Below are 18566 nucleotides of genomic sequence, written 5' to 3' on the forward strand. Positions count from 1 at the left end.
ACAAATATGCATTGAGTATCAATGATACGCAAAAATCTCTGGTAGGTTTAGGGAAAGGCACAAAGGGAAGGCAGAGGAAAGAGCAGTGGGTCTGGAGACAGAGATTAAATTGGAATCACAGCTCTGATACTTGTCCCCATGAGGACAAATCCTCTTCCCCCTGTGAAGTTTATCATCTGTGAAATGGGGTGAGCAGCTTCTGCTCTCTCTGTCACCCTGGGTTGTTGTGGAACTCAATAAAGATTATCATAGGCAGGGGCTTTATAAACTGTAAAATTCCATAGAAATGTGAGTCAGATGCAATACTGTATAGTGGAAAAACACTGAACTTACAGCCACAGGGCTGAGTGGGCCTGACTCTGTCAGTACTGATTCCATCACTTACTTCCCCTGGGACTTTGGGCAGTTCATTTCACCTCAGTTTCCTTCTCTGTAAAAATGGCTTGTTGTGCAGATAGAGACACTGCACATAAAAAGCATCCCTCATTGGCTCCTAGTACCTCACAGATCCTCAGTCTGGATTTGTTCATTCCTTTGCAACTGATGTGGGGAGAGCAGTACAAGCCAGCAACCAAGAAGAGATTGTAGCAGTGAACACCTTGGTCCAGCCAGGCCTGAAGGGGCAGCCTGAGGATCAGTGAAAAATGAGACCAGAAGGGCTGTGATATAAGGGAGATGGGGAGGCGAAATGCCGGACTAAGGAGTTTAGGCTTGAGAGAACCATTTATGGGCATTAGGGAGCCATGGGTGGTTTTAGAGCAGTAGGATAATAGATGAACACTCTTTCTGCTCTTTTTGGGAAGTGGCTCAGGAATGGGGAATATCCTGGAATTGTTGGGTTCTTCACTCCAGGGCTAGGCGCTAACCAGCTGGAATGGAACACAGGCTTCAGAGGGTCAAGGTCTGACCAGCACCTCCTCTGCATAGCTAGAGCTCAGAGCAAAACCTGCCCACCTTTCTAGAACTTGGGCCTTGTATTAGTCATAAATAGCTGTGTAACAAATTTCTTCAAGAAGTAGTGGCTAAAAAAAAAGTTTATTTTCTCATAGTTTCTGAGAGTATCCTAGCTGGGAGGTTTGAACTCTGGGTCTCTCATGAAGTTGCAGTCAAGATGTCAGCTGGGGGCTTCCCTGGTGGCACAGTGGTTGAGAATCTGCCTGCCAATGCAGCGGACACGGGTTCGAGCCCTGGTCTGGGAAGATCCCACATGCCGCAGAGTGACTAGGCCCGAGAGCCACAGTTGCTGAGCCTGCGCGTCTGGAGCCTGTGCTCCACAACAAGAGAGGCCGCGATAGTGAGAGGCCCGCGCACCGCGATGAAGAGTGGCCCCAGCTTGCCGCAACTAGAGAAAGCCCTCGCACAGAAACGAAGACCCAACACAGCCATAAATAAATAAATAAATAAAAATTAAAAAATAAACAGGAGCTGTTATTTAAAAAAAAAAAAAAAAAAAAAAAAGATGTCAGCTGGGGCTGCAGTCATCTGAGGGCCTGATAGGGGCTGGGGGTTCTACTTCCAAGGTGGCTCAGGCATGTGGCAGCCAACTTGGTGCAGGCTGGTGGCGGGGGGCCTCAGTTACTCACCCTATGGACCTCCTCACGGGGCTGCTTGAGAGCACTCGTGGCATGACGTCTAGTTCCCCAGCTCGAGTGTACAAGAGAGAGCATGGCTACAATGACTTTGATGCCCTAACCTCAGAAGACAGACACTCTCACTTTCATGGTGGTCTCTTTCATCCCGGTACAATGTGGGAGGTGTCTACATATGGGAATGAGCAAGGACCAATGGGGGCTTTCTTAGGGGGCTGGCTACCATACCCAGGAGAGCGGGATGTGGAAGAGAATGATCTTGGAACCAAACAGACCTGAGTTCAAATCTCAGGTCCTTGACTTACTCCCTGTGTGACCTCGTGCAAGTCACTGAAATCTCAGGCTTTAGTTTCATCACTATAAAATGAGAATAAAAATAATAGCACCAGCATCAGAAAGGGTTATGAGGAGCTAGCAAGGTGTTCCTCACAGAGCTTTCGGTCCAGCTCCAAGCTCAGAGTCCGTGTTTGGTAAGTGGGAGTTTTGTTTACTGGTATAATGCACAGGCAGGTAGGAGGCCTGTTCTAGAAGCACAAACCACCCGTGCGGTAGACTGAATAATGCCCCACCCCCCCAGGGATGTCCATGTCCTTATCCCTGCATCCTGTGAATACATTCCCTTATATGGCAAAAGGGATTTTATAGATGGAAGCCAATAATCTTGAGATGGGGAGATTGTCCTGGCTTATCTGAGAGGACCCAATGATGCTATCACAAGGGTCCTTAAAAGAGGCATACTGCACTTGCCCCTCTTGGACCCTGGCCACCCTCCCTCCTCCTCCACTGCTCCCCCTCAAGACCTTTGCAAAGTCAGCCCGCAAATCACTGTGGAGAGAAACCTGCTTCAGCCAAGTTCTTTCCAGCATCTCCAGGCCAGCCCTGAGGAAAAGGCTTCTTGGCCAGGACACTAGAAAGTTTCCAACCCTTCACAAACCCCCTCCAGGCAGGGAATTAAAATAAAAAGATAGACAGAGAAGGAGGAGGAGCCATCTGAGAATTAAGCTCTCCCCAAACACTTGAGCAAGTCTTAAACATCCTGAGGACTGGGGCCCAACAAGTTCTAACTCACCGAGAGCTCTTCCCCTCCAGCTGCACCAACTAATTACAAGGGAAAGGTTGAAAGGGAAGTTTTGAGCTTTCCGTGACAATGCAGTTTTCTCTTTTTACTCTCCTCTCTTTCTCCTCCTCATCTCCCTTCTCCATTCTTTCTCCCTCGCTTCCTCTGTCTCTGATTCCTGGCAACAGTTTCCTGCAGGTAGGTAGGAGCTGGCTGGGCCCACTGAGCACAGACTCAGGTGTTGGAAGGAACTTCCAGAGGTCACAGAATCAGATCCCAGCGTCTAAACAAAATCACTGCTCCCCCGTCAGCATCTTCCAGAAAAAGGTTAGCAAACAGCCTGGACTTCTCCTTCTCAAGACAGGATTTAAAGGTAATAATTTCTCCTTGTACAAGTAATGCATACTCACAAAAAAGGTACAAAGAAGACACTTGAGATCATCCATTATCCCAACAACCAGAGATAACACACTATCAATATTTTGATGTACAGTAAATCCTTGACATTCCCAAGGATTGTATCTCAAGATCTTCATGAATCTCTAAAGTTAAGAAAGTGGAAATGTTAGAGGCAACCAACCTCTAGGGGCTTTACAAAGAGATTATAACTCCATGGAAGCAACCTAAGTGTCCATCAACAGATGACTGGATAAAGAAGATGTGATATATATATATATATATATATATATATATAATGGAATACTACTCAGCCATAAAAAACAATGAAATTTTGCCATTTGCAACAATATGGATGGACTTGGAGGGTATTATGCTTATTGAAATATGTCAGAAAAAGACAAATACCATATAATATCACTTATATGTGGAATCTAAAAAACACAACAAACTAGTGAATATAAGAAAAGAGAAGCAAACTCACAGATAAAGAAAACAAACTAGTGGTTACCAGTGGGGAGAGGGAAGAGGGGAAGGGGCAGAATAGGGGTAGGGAATTAAGAGGTACAAATTATTATGTACAAAATAAGCTACAAGGATATATTGTACAACACAGGGAATATAGCCAATATTTTCTGAAACTATAAATGGAGTATAAGCTTTAAAAATTGTGAATCACTAGGTTGTACACCTCTAACTTACATAGTATTGTACATCAACTATACTTCAATTTTTAAAAAAAAGAAAAGAGAAAAAATGTATTTAAAATAAAGATCTGGGCTTCCCTGGTGGCACAGTGGTTAAGAATCTGCCTGCCAAAGCAGGGGACACGGGTTCAAGCCCTGGTCCAGGAAGATCCCACATGCCGCGGAGCAACTAAGCCCATGTGCCACAACTACTGAGCCTGCGCTCTAGAGCCCACGAGCCACAACTACTGAGCCCACGTGCCACAACTACTAAAGCCCACATGCCTAGAGCCCGTGCTCCGCAACAAGAGAAGCCACCGCAATGAGCAGCCCGCGCACCGCAACGAAGAGTAGCCCCCGGTCGCTGCAACTAGACAAAGCCCATGCACAGCAACAAAGACCCAATGTAGCCAAAAATAAAAAAATTTTTAAAAAAATAAAAAGACAGTTTAGCAAGTGTTTAAAAATATATATATATATAAAATAAAGATCTAACAATAGTTCTAAAAAAGAGAGGGTCTTCCCTGGTGGTGCAGTGGTTTAGAATCCACCTGCCAATGCAGGGGAACACGGGTCCGAGCCCTGGTCCAGGAAGATCCCACATGCTGCAGAGCAGCTAAGCCCGTGCTCCACAACTACTGAAGCCCGCGCACCTAGAGCCTGTGCTCCACAACAAGAGAAGCCACCGCAATGAGAAGCCCACACACCGCAACGAAGAGTAGCCCCCGCTCGCCACAACTAGAGAGAGCCCGCACGCAGCAACAAAGACCCAACGCAGCCAAAAATAAATAAACAAATAAATAAAAAAATAAAATCAAAAAAAAAAATAGAGAGAGAGATTCTAACTCCATATCTAATCTATAGCATCATAAGCTTAAGGAGGGGATGTGCTAGTTTGAAGCTGAAGGATGGATGAAGCGCCACCCACTTTACAGACGAGGAAGTTGAGGCCAAAGGGATATATCAGTTTGTCTGTGACCCTCAGCTAAATGGGAATCAAAGATGCGGCACAGAAGGGAAATGCTTTGGCAGTGTCTGCAGAGAACGGGCTGGTGCACGCGTTGGCCAGGAACGTGGAGGCACAGGGAAGCCAGCAGGAATCCTGACTTCCCGCTTGTGCTAACAGGTTGAGTCTCCAGCTTGATCAAACCCAAGTTTTCCAGGATCTGCAGCCAGGAGTATTGTCTGGATCTGGAGAATGAGATACCAGCGAGGCTGAACATCCTCCTAATTGGCCGATGGCCGCTCACTGAGACAAGGTGTGTGTGTGCTCCCAGGTATCAGACCTGGGACCAGTGTATCCCCAGAGAAGGTCGCCAAGAAGGAGAGGAGCTCACCTGGATGTCACAGGAACACTTGGTTCGAAAGTGTGCGTCCTACCCAGGCAAGCAGGGAGAGCTTGCCAGAGCTGGAAACTTAGGACCAGGCTGCCTCCCACCCCTGCCCTGCACTTAACACTGCTTAACCCTGGTCAAGTCCTCTGACAACTAGCATCAAGTAGTGGCAAATCTGCCTTGAACAGAAAGATCCAGACACCCAGGACTGGCAGTTGAGCTTACACCTCCCTTCCAGGGCAACCAGAGAGCTCTGGGCAAGGCTTTGGAGTTTGTTGCAACCTGTAAAGCTGCCTGTCCCTCCCCTCCTCCTCCAGGATTTAGCCTGGGGCTAAAAGCCCTCACTTGCCACTCCCTTTGCACCGCCAGGAGCCAGCTGTGTAGAGTCTTCCATTCCTAGACCTGCCGGGGACTGATTCATCCGCTGCCAGATTTCCCTGAGTCCCAGCCCGGAGCCTGTTCTCCCCGCACCCACAAAGCCCTCTCTGGATGCCCCTCTCTCTTGCGAAGAAACCTCTAAGAGTCGATTTATTTTTCCCCAACCATGCCTAAACTCCTACAGCTTCTGTCTTCATATTTTATCTCCTCAGTCGTCATCAAAGAGAAGAAAGAGGAGTGTAATGAGAACAATCCTAAATAATGATTTAAAAAACTAATAATAAAAAGAAGGGGGAAAGTTCTACATTATACTCTTAGAATTTTAGCTAGCTCATTCTTCCAAATGACTAAATGGGGCTATTTAATTTAGGAAGATCAATCACTCAAATTTTAGGAGGGCCTTTGGAATTCTCCAAGGATCTCCAAGGTCTTGGGAAATGTTTGGAAATAAAAAATAATTTTGGGGGCTTCCCTGGTGGCGCAGTGGTTGAGAATCTGCCTGCCAATGCAGGGGACACGGGTTCGAGCCCTGGTCTGGCAAGAGCCCACATGCCGCGAAGCAACTAGGCCCGTGAGCCACAACTACTGAGCTGGCGCGTCTGGAGACTGTGCTCCGCAACAAGAGAGGCCGTGATAGTGAGAGGCCCACGCACCGTAATGAAGAGTGGCCCCCGCTTGCCGCAACTAGAGAAAGCCCTCGCACAGAAACGAAGACCCAACACAGTCAAAAATAAAAATAAATTAATTATAAAATTAAAAAAATAATAATTTTGGAATCAATATCTCTGACCCAGATATTGTTTCCTCCTAAGATACAGACACACTTTTACACATACACCGTTCCTATTTGCTTTGGTACCCATGCCTCCTACATGCAAACATATGCACATATTACCTTCTCACAAACTTGGAGTCACCAGGGACTGTGCTCACCCCAGGCAGAGTTGTCAGATAAATATAACAATATAGGGCACCCAGTTAAATTTGAACTTCAGATAAACAACAGATAAATTTTAAGTATGTCTCAAATATTGCATGGAATATACTTATACTGAATGTATTCACTGTTATTTAAATTCTAATTTAACTGGCCGTTCTATACTCTGTCTGACATCCCTAACCCTAAGGCATCTACCGCTAGATGCCCCACAGAAGTACTCTCACCTAGCCCCACATAGACACTCTACCATGAACATGAACCTTGATCCATTGTGAATTTTCAGAGAGTCATCTGAAAATAACTAGGGCTGAGGATCTAGAGAGAAGCAGGCTATTTCCAAGCCCTTCACCCATTTGCCTTACTCCTGATCTCACTCAGGAATCTGGTCAGTAATTAAAGGTTGGGGGGTAGGGGTGTACAAACTCACCAAACGTCAAAGACCTTTGGTATCCCAAAAGGTTATTAGCTCACTCATTCTAATTTTTCCCTCCACGACAGTGCTGGTTTGGACTAAGAAAAGGCTGAAAGTATTAGCTCATATGAAGAGTTTAATTACCAGGTACTAGAGAAAATCAAAGAAGCAGCTTAGCTGGTTTCTAAGGTAACGTCCCAGAGACATCCATGACAGCGATGGTGCTGTCTTAGCAGATCTGGTGTTAAAGGACTAGAGGTGTGCTTTTTGCCTGTTATGTATGTCCCCCAACCCTGTGCTCCATGAGACTACCACGGCCATGGAGACAGAGTCTCGGGACATTTCTAAGTCACTTCCCTGCTCATTCCCTGGAAAGCTGTGTATCCTCCAAGTTGGTGAGCTCTCTCCAAGTGGATAAAAGCAAAGGTCTCCCAAGTCCCTGGTAGGGTTCCTTGAAACATCTCTGTCGGAGATAAGTCTCCCTTATTGGGCACATGTAGACAGAATCCCTCATGTTTTTGATTCCCCCTAAAATGAGCTCTGCCCAAGGCTCAGGATTGTAGCTGAAAGTTTGGCAGTGAGCCTGGGATAGTGGGAAAGGAGGCATTCTACCCAGGTTTCCAAAGCTGATGTGCTTCAAAGACCCTTACTGTCAACCAGACTTCCTCTGAGCTTCTACGTCCAGGTTGGTAGAATGGGTTCACTTAACCAGCCAGGTATTGTCAGGAGGATCAAAGAAATGCTGTCTGTGAATATATGATGAATTCTCAGAGGCACAGCATCAAGATCTGAAATAGCAAGCATCTTTCAAGGGTAATATATGGTTTAAGACTTTCAAAACAGATTCTGTATCTCCAGGATCTCTCTGCTGAGAAACTCCAACTCTTTTGGATGCAGTAAAAAAGATCTCCAGTGTCCTGGAACCCAAATAATTTGGAGAAAAATAGGTAGCACTACAAGGATCCCAGAGGGAATAAAAAGAATTATGAAAGAAGAGTCCAAACTTCAGCAAAAGACCAATGTTTAGCACATCAAGAGTTTCCTAAGAGTGAAAGTTTTCTATGTATGAAAATTGATAGGATGATGAACTCTTATCACACAAACTCTTGTAGGGTCAACACTCCATAAAGACACACAATCCCAACAGTCTTCAAGGTTGGAGAAGAAGAGGACTGCCGTGACAGCCCAGCACCACCACAAATCAGAAAATCCATGAAGATGTTTTAATAAAAGCTCTTTGGGGACATATATACACTACCAAATGTAAAACTGATAGCTAGTGGGAAGCAGCCGTATAGCACAGGGAGATCAGCTTGGTGCTTTGTGACCACCTAGAGGGGTGGGATAGGGAGGGTGGGAGGGAGACACAAGAGGGAGGGGATATGGGGATATATGTATATGTATAGCTGATTCACTTTGTTATACAGCAGAAACTAACACAACATTGTAAAGCAATTATACTCCAATAAAGATGTTAAAAAAAATAAAAATAAATAAAAAATTTTAAAAAAGCTTTTTTGGTTGCAAAAAGCCGAAACCCTCTCCAACTAGTCAAGGGAAGAAAGTGGTTGTTGAAAAGGTAGAAGGAATGTCATGGGATTGTGAGGACAATCATAAGACTGTGGAACAAGAAAGCCAAAAGCCTTTGTGAATCAGGGCCATTTGCTGCTGAGTATGTGTTCATTCATCGTGTTGTCCTATTACCTCAGTCTCCTAAGACTTCTCAGCTCCCATGACCACCACCAACTGGTCCTTCCTTCTGTGCTTTTCATTCACATTTATGAAAGGGAGACTCTAACTGGCCCAGCCTCACCCATGGGTGAGCCGTGACAGGGTCAGGTGTCTTCCCTGGAGCCAATCACTCTGATTGGTAGAGAGGGTTCAAGGCACTGAGCTTGGCTATGAGCAGGGGCAGGGCAAACGTCATTAAGCCTAATAAAAAGGGAGAGAGGAATACATTGAGAAGGGAAGGCATCTTTAAAAGATGTGTGCACTACTGTGTGTCCACTACCCATAATGAGTATGAAGGTCGAAGCCCATCCATTTAGTGGACAGAATGCTAAGAATTTTACATATGTTTTCCTGTTTAGTATTCCCATCCTGCACAGTGGGCTTATTTCTATTTTATAGGTTAGGAAAACTAAAGCAGAGTTACAGAAGGGTAACTCACCAGGGTCACTCAGCTAAATGCTTCAACTCAGGTCTGTATGACTCCTAACCAGTATGTTTTCAGATGCAGCAGGCACCAAACAAGGTTCTCCCTCTCTAAATGGAGTCAAATTAAATGCACACAGTAAAAGGCAATCTACTCCAAAAAGCACCTTAAATGAAGAAGAATGAGAAGGGAGGAAGGCCAGAGGAAGGAAAAATGGATTTGCTTTTCCTGAGTAAATGGGAAGGATGAAATGGTAGAAATGTGGAAGAAGTCTGGCCCATCTGAGGACTCTGGGCAGGGGTGGGGGGCAGAGAAAATGAAATCCAAGGCCATAGAAAAGTATTCACTTTAAAGGAGTGATTTTTTTTGTTTTTGTTTTTCTTTGTCCCTGTACCAGAAGTGCCTATTAAAAAAAAAAAATCCCTGCCGTTGCTCCAGCAACAGACAGAACCATGGCCCTGCAAGGCCTTTGCCAGGTCAAGAGCTTTTTCTACTACCCCGATCCTCAACATTTCCATTGTCAAGATGAGGGGCAGAGGCTTGCCGAGACACGCCACTCAGAAGACACAGCAGAAACGCAGACCTCACTTGAGCCAGAAAGTAAGTTAAAGAGAGGCGTAGGGGGGAGAGGGGCACTGTGGCTCGGTCCAGTCATACTTGAAGACAGTGACAGAAGTGGAGCCCAAAATCACATCCTGAAGCTGGTCCACAGAGAAAGTAAGAGGACAGGGAACAGAGAGGAATGATCACAGCTAAAGCACACACACACACACACACACACACACACAGACCTAAAGACCCAGAAATAGACACAATCACACACTCGCACAGAAACAGAGAAACAGAGACCAGAGAGGGAGAAATACTGCCTTGTTTATTCTTGTGAAAGGCATCTGGATTTCTCAGTGAAATCCCGACTTGGGTCTTTTCCTCATTTTCCAGCTGGGCTGAATGGTGAAATGCCTGGCATGAGAGGTGGTGTGAGGTAGCCGCAGATCCAAGCTCCATCCCTCTGCCCCTTGCTCTGCTCTTTGCCAGACCACACAGCCTCCCTCCCCCTCCTGCCAAGCATGGCTTAGCTCACTGTCCAGGTAACACACTTCAAAGACTTGGGGGTGAGATGGGCCAGATGGCAGGAAGGGAGCATATTCCACTCCCAGCCCAAACACTCCTCGTCAGTTTTCTTGAAGGTCTTCCCTTCCTCTCATATCCCTGACACTTTGAATAACCCCTGGAAGGTAGAACTGGAAAATCCAATTTTTCACCGGGGCTGTCATCTTCTTTTGCACTGAGGGGCTGTGCAGCTTTATTATTGTGGGGTTGACCAGATGTCAGCCAATGCTGAAGCACAGCCTGGCAATAACAGAGTCTGTATGTTCTTCCCTGGAGTTGGTCATGCTCCCTATGGCAATCAGAAATAAAAGGAGGTACTTAAGTGACCAGAAGCCATAGGACATCTATCAAGGTGTGTGTATTATAGGGATACCCCTGAGTATGGGTCTTATGGCTCCCAGGCTGGCTGCTACATCTCATAAGATATTTCCTTTAGGCTACTTTGTATTCAATATATGTGTCTGATCTCATAGAAAACTGTAAAGATTTCTGCAATCAAGAAACACACTCATTTTTTTTTAAAGATTTTTATTTGTTTATATGTTTATTTTGGCTGTGCCAGGTCTTAGATGCGGCATGTAGGATCTCCATTGAGGCACACGGGATCTTTTAGTTGCAGCATGCATGTGGGATCTAGTTCCCCGACCAGGGATTGAACCTGGGCCCCCTGCATTGGGAGCACAGAGTCTTACCCACTGGACCACCAGGGAAGTCCCACACACTCATTTTTGTGTCCCTGGTAACACAAAGTGAAAGACAGTGCCTGGTGCTAAAGTGCTCTCGTTAAACGTCTTTTGACTTGAGGTCATATGCTGGTATCCTCCTCTGACTTTTTTGAAACACTACAGAACTTGAGAAGCTTGAAAACAACCTAATATTTCTTCCTCTCTTAAGTCCATTCTCTCTTGACAATTAGATCTATACACGAGATTTAGCACTGCTCCAAGGACTCAGAGTCCTATTATTGTACTGGTGGGGAACCTGAGGACAAAAATGACATTGACCTGTCAAGCACTGGGGTAGGCAGTATTCTAAAATGACCCCCAATGACCCACACTCTTCTATAATCCCTTTCCCTTGAATGTTGGTGGGACATGTAACTTGCTTTTAACCACTAGAACATGGTGATAGAATATCAACTCCTGTGATTATGTTACCTTATATGGCAAAGGTGAAGAGACTTTGCAGATTCAATTAATTTGCAGTTGACTTTGAGTCAATCAAAAGGTAGATTATCCTGGGTGGGCCAGACCTAATGATGTGGCTTTTAAAAGAGGCTCTAGATGTTCCCTGAAGTTCTAAACTCAAACCAGCAGAGGTTCCCTCTCTCTCTCTCTCTCTCTCTCTCTCTCTCTTTCTCTCCTGGAACAGATAACCTTTGGTGTGGGTAGAGAGGTTTCCCTTCTGGGTAAGCAGGCAGTCACTTCCTCCTATGAGTTTCCCAGGAGTCCTCTCTCCCACCCAGCCCATCCCAGCTGTTTCAAATGCTCATGTCTCTCCACATGTCCCAATCTCCTCCCACCTTCACACGATGACCAGTTCTTGATTTCCTTCACCAAGTTCAAGTTAAACAGGTGCCCTCCATCACTTCTCCCTCCCAGCACCACCTCTCTGCCTTCCCGGGAAACAGTAATAACTGGGTTCCTGGCAATAACTTGAGTTCTCCTCCTAAGCTCAGAACGAGGTGCTCTTCTCTGCCCAGTGCGTTCCCCTCTGGGCATTCATGTTGATACTGCCACATTTTTGTGGATGACCCCCAGGTCTCTCTCACCAGCTCTGCTCTTTCCAGACCTGCTGTCTTCTCTGTGCTCAGGGCAGCTTCACTGGATGTACCCTCTCCACCTCATTCTCCACCTTTATTCAGTGCTTCCTCTGCCCAGATCATCTGCTTCCCCCACCATCCTCTCAGATGTCCAAACTCTGGAACCTCAAAGTCATTTATCCTCCACTGACCCACTTTCCTCAAACATTCCTTTATTGGGCATCAATTTCCTCCTCTATAATATAGAAGGAAATCATCTATCTCCCTACTTATTATTTGGAAATGTTTGGGTGAATTTTCAGGGTGCAAGAAGAAAGAAGCTCCAGGACTTCCCTGGTGGTGCAGTGGTTAAGAATCCTCCTGCCAGTGCAGGGGACATGGGTCCAGGAAGATCCCACGTGCCGCGGAGCAACTAAGCCTGTGCGCCACACTACTGAGCCTGAGCTCTAGAGCTTGCGAGCCACAACTACTGAGCCCACGCGCCACAACTACTGAAGCCTGCATGCCTAGAGCCCGTGCTCCACAACAAAGAGAAGCCACCACAATTGGAAGCCCGCGCACCGCAACGAAGAGTAGCCCCTGCTCGCCGCAACTAGAGAAAGCCCGCGTGCAGCAATGAAGACCCAATGCAGCCAAAAATAAATAAATAAATAAATTTATTAAAAAAAAAAAAAAGAGGCTCCATAAACATAATTGTGAACCTGAAGCTGAAGAGTTATGTTTTCCAGATGTTTTAAAATTCAGTCAATGGAAATGGACGAAGTGAAGAGAGCTGTGTATAGGGGGCAGGATGGCCACGGAATAACGGTTGTTTCCGGCTGAAGGATGGACTGGTGGGGATTTGTTATACTATTCTGTCTACTTTTATGTATGCCTGAGAGGCTCCACAATAAAAATAAAGAGGGTTTTATAATAAAGGTAAATATCCAATTAAATCTTCGGGGGAAAAAAAAAAAGGTCAGAGTAGGGTGGGGCAATGCTGTTTTCATAGTCCCAAATGGTAACAATAGTCTGAAAGTGAATTGTAACAGCTCCTCTTGAACCCATGTTTCTCCCCAGTCCCCACCCAGCCTGCATCCTGTGACTTACCAGGGCTATGTACATTTTTGACATCTGTTCTACAGCTGCGAGAAAATAGCTAAGTAGATGGATAGATACGTATACACATAGATGGTGCCAGTCAATCAGTAAATTATTAGTGTGTTTTTAGTTTTCAGTCACTTCTTTTTAGCCCATGACAACTCACCTCTGGGTCTCTAGAATACAGAGCATTGTCTCCCCGTACTTCACACACCAGCTCCTGACTGAGTTCAAGATTTATAGAACTCCTGGTTTTCAGACCAGGGAACCATCTGACATGGGTGGTCACATCTTTGGGGCCTGTGCTGGTGGTTTGTGGACCAGAGAGTCATTGCACCAGACAAAGGGAGCATGCATCTTTCTGAAGACCAAGTAAAGCCCCTGTACCTTTCTGGCCTGTGGCTCCTGGTGTAGACATTGACTTTCAACCTCTAGAGCCAATATTGACCTCACTGGCTCCTTCCCAGACTCTCAGGGTAGAGTTGGGTCCCCTTCATTCCCAAGCCTTAGTCCTGGCCAACATCAAGTCCCAGGAAATGCTCCGAGTGGACTCTCGCCGGCTCCAACACAGGCACCTGCACCCCTCCCCCACCAGCACCCCAACTGCCCTTTGCCATCTGGCTGGATTTCTAACTGGCTGCAGAGAGCAAGTGATTAGGGAGGATTTAATAACTATCAACAAAAAGGAAATTAAAATTTGTTTGGTTTCATTTCCTTTGCCTTTAATACTTTGGCAATTGAGAAAAGATAACTAGAGAGAGAGGCTGGGCTAACTGAGAAATCAAAAGAAGAAAAAAATGGGAAAGAAACAGACTTTATGCATTTATCCACAAACCTTCACTGAGTGTCTGCTACGCGCCCATCACTGTTCTAGGCACCCGGCAACACGATGGTGAACACAATAGCCCAATCGCCTGCTCTTGGGGCACTTTCTAGACATAAACAGGCCAGGAAAGACAATGAGAATAAAAATGAAGATCTGAAAATTCTGACTATAAAACTACACCATGGAAAGTTGATTGAAGAAGGCATCGTGAATAATAATAACTACCACTGGAGTGTTTACTATGTGTTGTATATGGAATTGTGTCCCCACAAAATTCACATGTTGAAGTCCTCAGCCCCAGAATGTGCCCTTATTTAGAAGTAGGGTCTCTGCAGACATAATTAGTTAAGATGAGGTCATACTGGAGTAGAATGGGCCCCTAATCCACTATGACTTGTATCCTTATAAAAAGGGAAATTTTGAACACAGACACACACTCAGGGAAACAGCATGTGAAGATCAGAGTTATGCTGCCATAAACTGAGGAACTCCCAGAAGCTAAGAGAGGGGCTTGGAACAGATCTTTCCCTAGAGTTTTCCAGATAGCATGGCCCTGCCAACACCTTGATCTCAGACTTCTAGCCTCTCCAAACTTGAGACATGAAATTTCTGTTGTTTAAGCCTCTCGGTTCGTGGTACTTTGTTACAGCAGCCCTAGCAAATTAATACACAATGTAATAGGTGCTGCGCTAAGCGATTTACATAGGTTATCTCATGTAACCCTCACAACAAACACGGGTAGGTACCATAGCCCATTTTACAGAATAAATGGAACCAGAGTAAGGTTAAGTAACTTGCCCAAGGTTGAGCTGCTTTAATGTAAAAGGACAGAAGTATTCAAAGCTTGGGGCTCAGGGAAACCTGCCCTCCACACCCAATCTACCCTAATTCGGTAAATCCCACCTCTCTCTCCACTTGGCCTTTCAATCCTTGCTCCAAACACGTGTTGTCTCTTTGGTTGGCTTACAGTTAAGATGCCTCCACTTCATGTTTGGTGGTCGAATTGGTGCCTTTACCTGTTCTAAGGCTATACAAGCAGAATGACCTAGTGAGTCGTGATGTTTATGCTGTATGTAGTGACTCATTTACCAACGAACTGGTAGTCAACCCCCCTGACTTCAGGCCCTCTCTGTGTGCGACCTCCAATATATACCACACACACACACACTCAGACCAGCCATAATAGTACAGGTTGTTCATGTTGTTGTTTTTAATTTGTTTTTCTCCAAAGCTCATCACCCAGTTGTGTAAGTTCCTTACCTCAGCCTTGCATCCAGCACTAGTAGACATTTTCCATTTTCAAAGGTATAGGAGTCATGTAATTTCATTGTGATTGTCATTTGCTAATGAGCTAAAAAGCAGATGTGGATTTGATCCTGAGACAATGCATAAGAGCTGAGTGAAGCCTGGGTGTCCTGATGCTATGTTATAAAAGTGAAGGTTTTGCAGTACTGTTTTGTTTTTCAAGTGACTTAAGGGGTTTTCATGGGTAATTTTGATTATCCTCAGTTTTTGTACGTCAAGCTGACTTTAACCACTATATAGGCCATGACTCCACTATAGCTTAAAAAAAAAAAATAGTGGGAGAATTAAATCATCAAATAGGACATCAAGCCTGTGTATGCCAAGCTCAAAAACCCTGCACCGTAACAGTTAAACCATAATCACAACGTGAGTAGTGATTTATTTCCAGCAAAACATCAACCAAACATCAAATAACACACTAAATTAATGTTGTCATTTTGGGTTTTGTTGGGTTTGTAGTTTTGACTGAGTTTACTTACATATTTGTTGGATTTTACAGTGAGATAAGCGTATGGAGCTTATACCTTTATATGTTTGTACATGTTTAGGTTACACTACAATTAACATATTTTAAATCCAACAATAGGAGTATACTGGAATTTACTGTAATTTTTAAAGAGTTCATAAATTGCTCACACTTGAGACACAAAGGGTTGACCAGACTAGAATATAAAGGTATAAAGTAGAAACACATCAACATGGATAGTAAAACAATCAGAATGATGAAGAGATAAAACTCATTGTTTAGGAAGATGTTGGGATAATTAGGGGGTGGTAAATGTTTTTCCTTCAAAAATAATTTATTCAGTGCCCTCTGTGCTAGGAACTGTACTAGGGGCTTATGGCTAAGAGGTAGGGAAGGATGAAGGAAAAGCGGAAATAAGATATCAAGATGAGGGACTTCCCTGGTGGTGCAGTGGTTAAGAATCCGCCTGCCGGGGCTTCCCTGGTGGCGCAGTGGTTGAGAATCTGCCTGCCTATGCAGGGGACATGGGTTCGAGCCCTGGTCTGGGAAGATCCCACATGCCGTGGAGCAACTGGGCCCGTGAGCCACAATTACTGAGCCTGCGCGTCTGGAGCCTGTGCTTTGCAACAAGAGAGGCCTCGATAGTGAGAGGCCCGCGCACCGCGGTGAAGAGTGGCCCCCGCTTGCCACAACGAGAGAAAGCCCTCACACAGAAACGAAGACCCAACACAGCCATAAATAAATAGATAAATAAATTTTTAAAAAAACAACAACAACAACTTAAAACCCATCACATGTTAACACAAATACAATATATTAAAAAAAAAAAAAAAGAATTCGCCTGCTAATGCAGGGGATACGGGTTCAATCCCTGGTCCAAGAAGATCCCACATGCCGCAGAGTCACTAAGCCCGTGCGCCACAACTACTGAAGCCCACGTGCGTAGAGCCCGTGCTCCGCATCAAGAAGCCACCACAATGAGAAGCCCGTGCACCGCAACAGAGTAGCCCCCGCTCGCCACAACTAGAGAAAGCCCACATGCAGCAATGAAGACCTTGCACAGCCAAAAATAAAATAAATAAATAAATTTATTTATAAATTATTCAAAAGATGTCAAGATGAGTAAGACCTCAGGTCCTTCAAGACATTCAGTCTAATGGGAAGATAGGGCTACAACAGGTAATATTAATTAAGCACTAGTGAGGTTCACATAGACCGTCTCATTCAAGGCTCACAACAACCCTAGGGGATGAGCAATATTATTCCTCCATTTTACTGATGAGGACACAAGAGGACCTCATGGGATAAATGGTGCTACTCAGCTAGATGCCCTTAGGAAATTACACATGGGAGTCAGGGAAACCTTCCAAATGAGGTGTGATTTCATCCGGGTCTTTAATGATGACTGGGATTTCACCAGTCGGCACAGAGGGGGAAGGCATTCTTGTCAGAATAGACAGTTTGGGGACTTCCCTGGTGGCGCAGTGGTTAAGAATCTGCCTGCCAATGAAGGGGACGTGGGTTCAATCCCTGGTCCGGGAAGATCCCACATGCCTTGGAGCAGCTAAGTCCATGCACCACAACTACTGAGCCCACGTACCACAACTGCTGAGCCCACATGCCACAACTACTGAAGCCCACGCATGTAGAGCCCATGATCCGCAACAAGAGAAGCCACTGCAGTGAGAAGCCCGCGCACCACGACGAAGAGTAGCCCCTGCTCACCGTAACTAGAGAAAACCTGCATGCAGCAACGAAGACCCAACGCAGCCAAAAATTAATTAATTGATTATTTTTTTTAAAAAAAAAGAACAGACATTTTGTGCAAAGCCATGGGGACATGGAAAAGCATGGTTTCTCTAAGTAATGGAGCAAAGGTGTAGATTGGCCCAGCTGAGAACACGGCCAGAGTCAGCTGCCTTGAAGGGATTCACGCCCATCCTTCAACGCTGGTAATGGATCAAGCCATGTCACTGGACCGATCCTTCCCACACTAGTAGAAATGCAGTGCTTCCTGATGGTTTGGAAACCAGGCTCAACTCTTCCAAACAGGGCCACCACATACAGCTGTGCACATTGTGCACTGCATGACAAGAGCCCCATCTAAGTGGCACAAGCCACACAGCAGACATCACAGATATATACACTCATTATGACGGTTTCCTGGAAGGGGTAGTAAAGTTTCTTTTTTCTAATAAAATCTGTATGTTATAACAATTTTCTGACAAATAGAAGTAAGGTATCTTGGGGAGGGGCATCTTTTTCTAATTCACATAAATGTGTCCTATGAGCTAATGGTGGTAAGCTAGCTCTTACTGCTTTTCCCTCTTGCACTGTGCTGAAACCTATTCCAACTGCACACTATGATCTTATTTGGCCTTTTCATGACTCAAATGCATTACATCAAACCTGCTTCAAGCAGGTAACGCTTTCTCTTTCCTCCTATCCCATGTGATTACAGCTTCCCTACCTGGTCCATCGCTATCCCTCCTAGATTTGGATCTATCCGCACTGTCTTCTGACTCACAACAGATCACTTTTCCTGGTTAATCTCATTTTTTCCAGAACACAAACACAGCCCTGGGCCTGCCTGTTGTCAGAACATAAGAGGTCCCATGACCCCAAAAGACAGGAGGCCTCCAACCAGAAACCGTATTCATGGAGCCCTCCCTATTCTGCCATATATTTCTGGAATGGCTCCAGAAGCCTCCTAAACATGAATTCTTAAAACTATCAATTTATATATTGCTCACATAGAAACATAAATCATTCTGAGCTGTAGTTGGCTCCGACTCCTTCAAAAGTCAGCCTTGGGTCTATTTATACGCTAAATGGCCACCAGAGCAAGCCCTGCTACAAAATGAGCTCTAAAGGGGCACATGGGTTCACCCTCAAAATCGTTCTAACTCTGTTCTATAAGAAACTTCCTAAAAAGCCTGGAAAAACATTGTGCAGAAAGGATACAAAGCTATTTCAGGAGGATGGCTACCTCTGCAGAGGGAAGACAGGCATGGGCTGCAGCAGGAGGTGAGCTTTTCTCTGTAACATTGTATTTCTTTTTAACAAA

The 18566-nt window shown here is 45.2% G+C and overlaps 3 long non-coding RNA genes across 4 annotated transcripts in view; all 3 read right to left on the reverse strand.

Moving 5' to 3' along the window:
• The window catches only part of LOC309631374, a 473017-nt gene that overhangs the window by 308555 nt on the left and 145896 nt on the right, over positions 1 to 18566 (reverse strand). The gene's annotated exons all lie outside the window — the stretch shown is intronic.
• Positions 1 to 18566, reverse strand: part of LOC309631373 — a 43855-nt gene that overhangs the window by 21070 nt on the left and 4219 nt on the right. Inside the window, exon 2 of one of the 2 annotated variants that reach the window (XR_014246227.1) lies at positions 13738 to 13834. The exons of the other annotated variant lie outside the window; for it this stretch is intronic. This is a non-coding gene — a long non-coding RNA (uncharacterized lncRNA). The remainder of the gene's footprint in view (positions 1 to 13737; positions 13835 to 18566) is intronic. 2 annotated transcript variants of the gene reach the window in all.
• Positions 1442 to 13724, reverse strand: LOC309631379. Its single transcript, XR_014246234.1, has 2 exons — positions 4225 to 13724; positions 1442 to 3822 (listed from the first exon to the last, which is right to left on the reverse strand). It is a non-coding gene; the product is annotated as an uncharacterized lncRNA (long non-coding RNA).

The sequence above is a fragment of the Balaenoptera borealis genome (assembly GCF_965194805.1).
Source record: "Balaenoptera borealis genome assembly, chromosome: 6".
Lineage (NCBI taxonomy): Eukaryota > Metazoa > Chordata > Mammalia > Artiodactyla > Balaenopteridae > Balaenoptera > Balaenoptera borealis.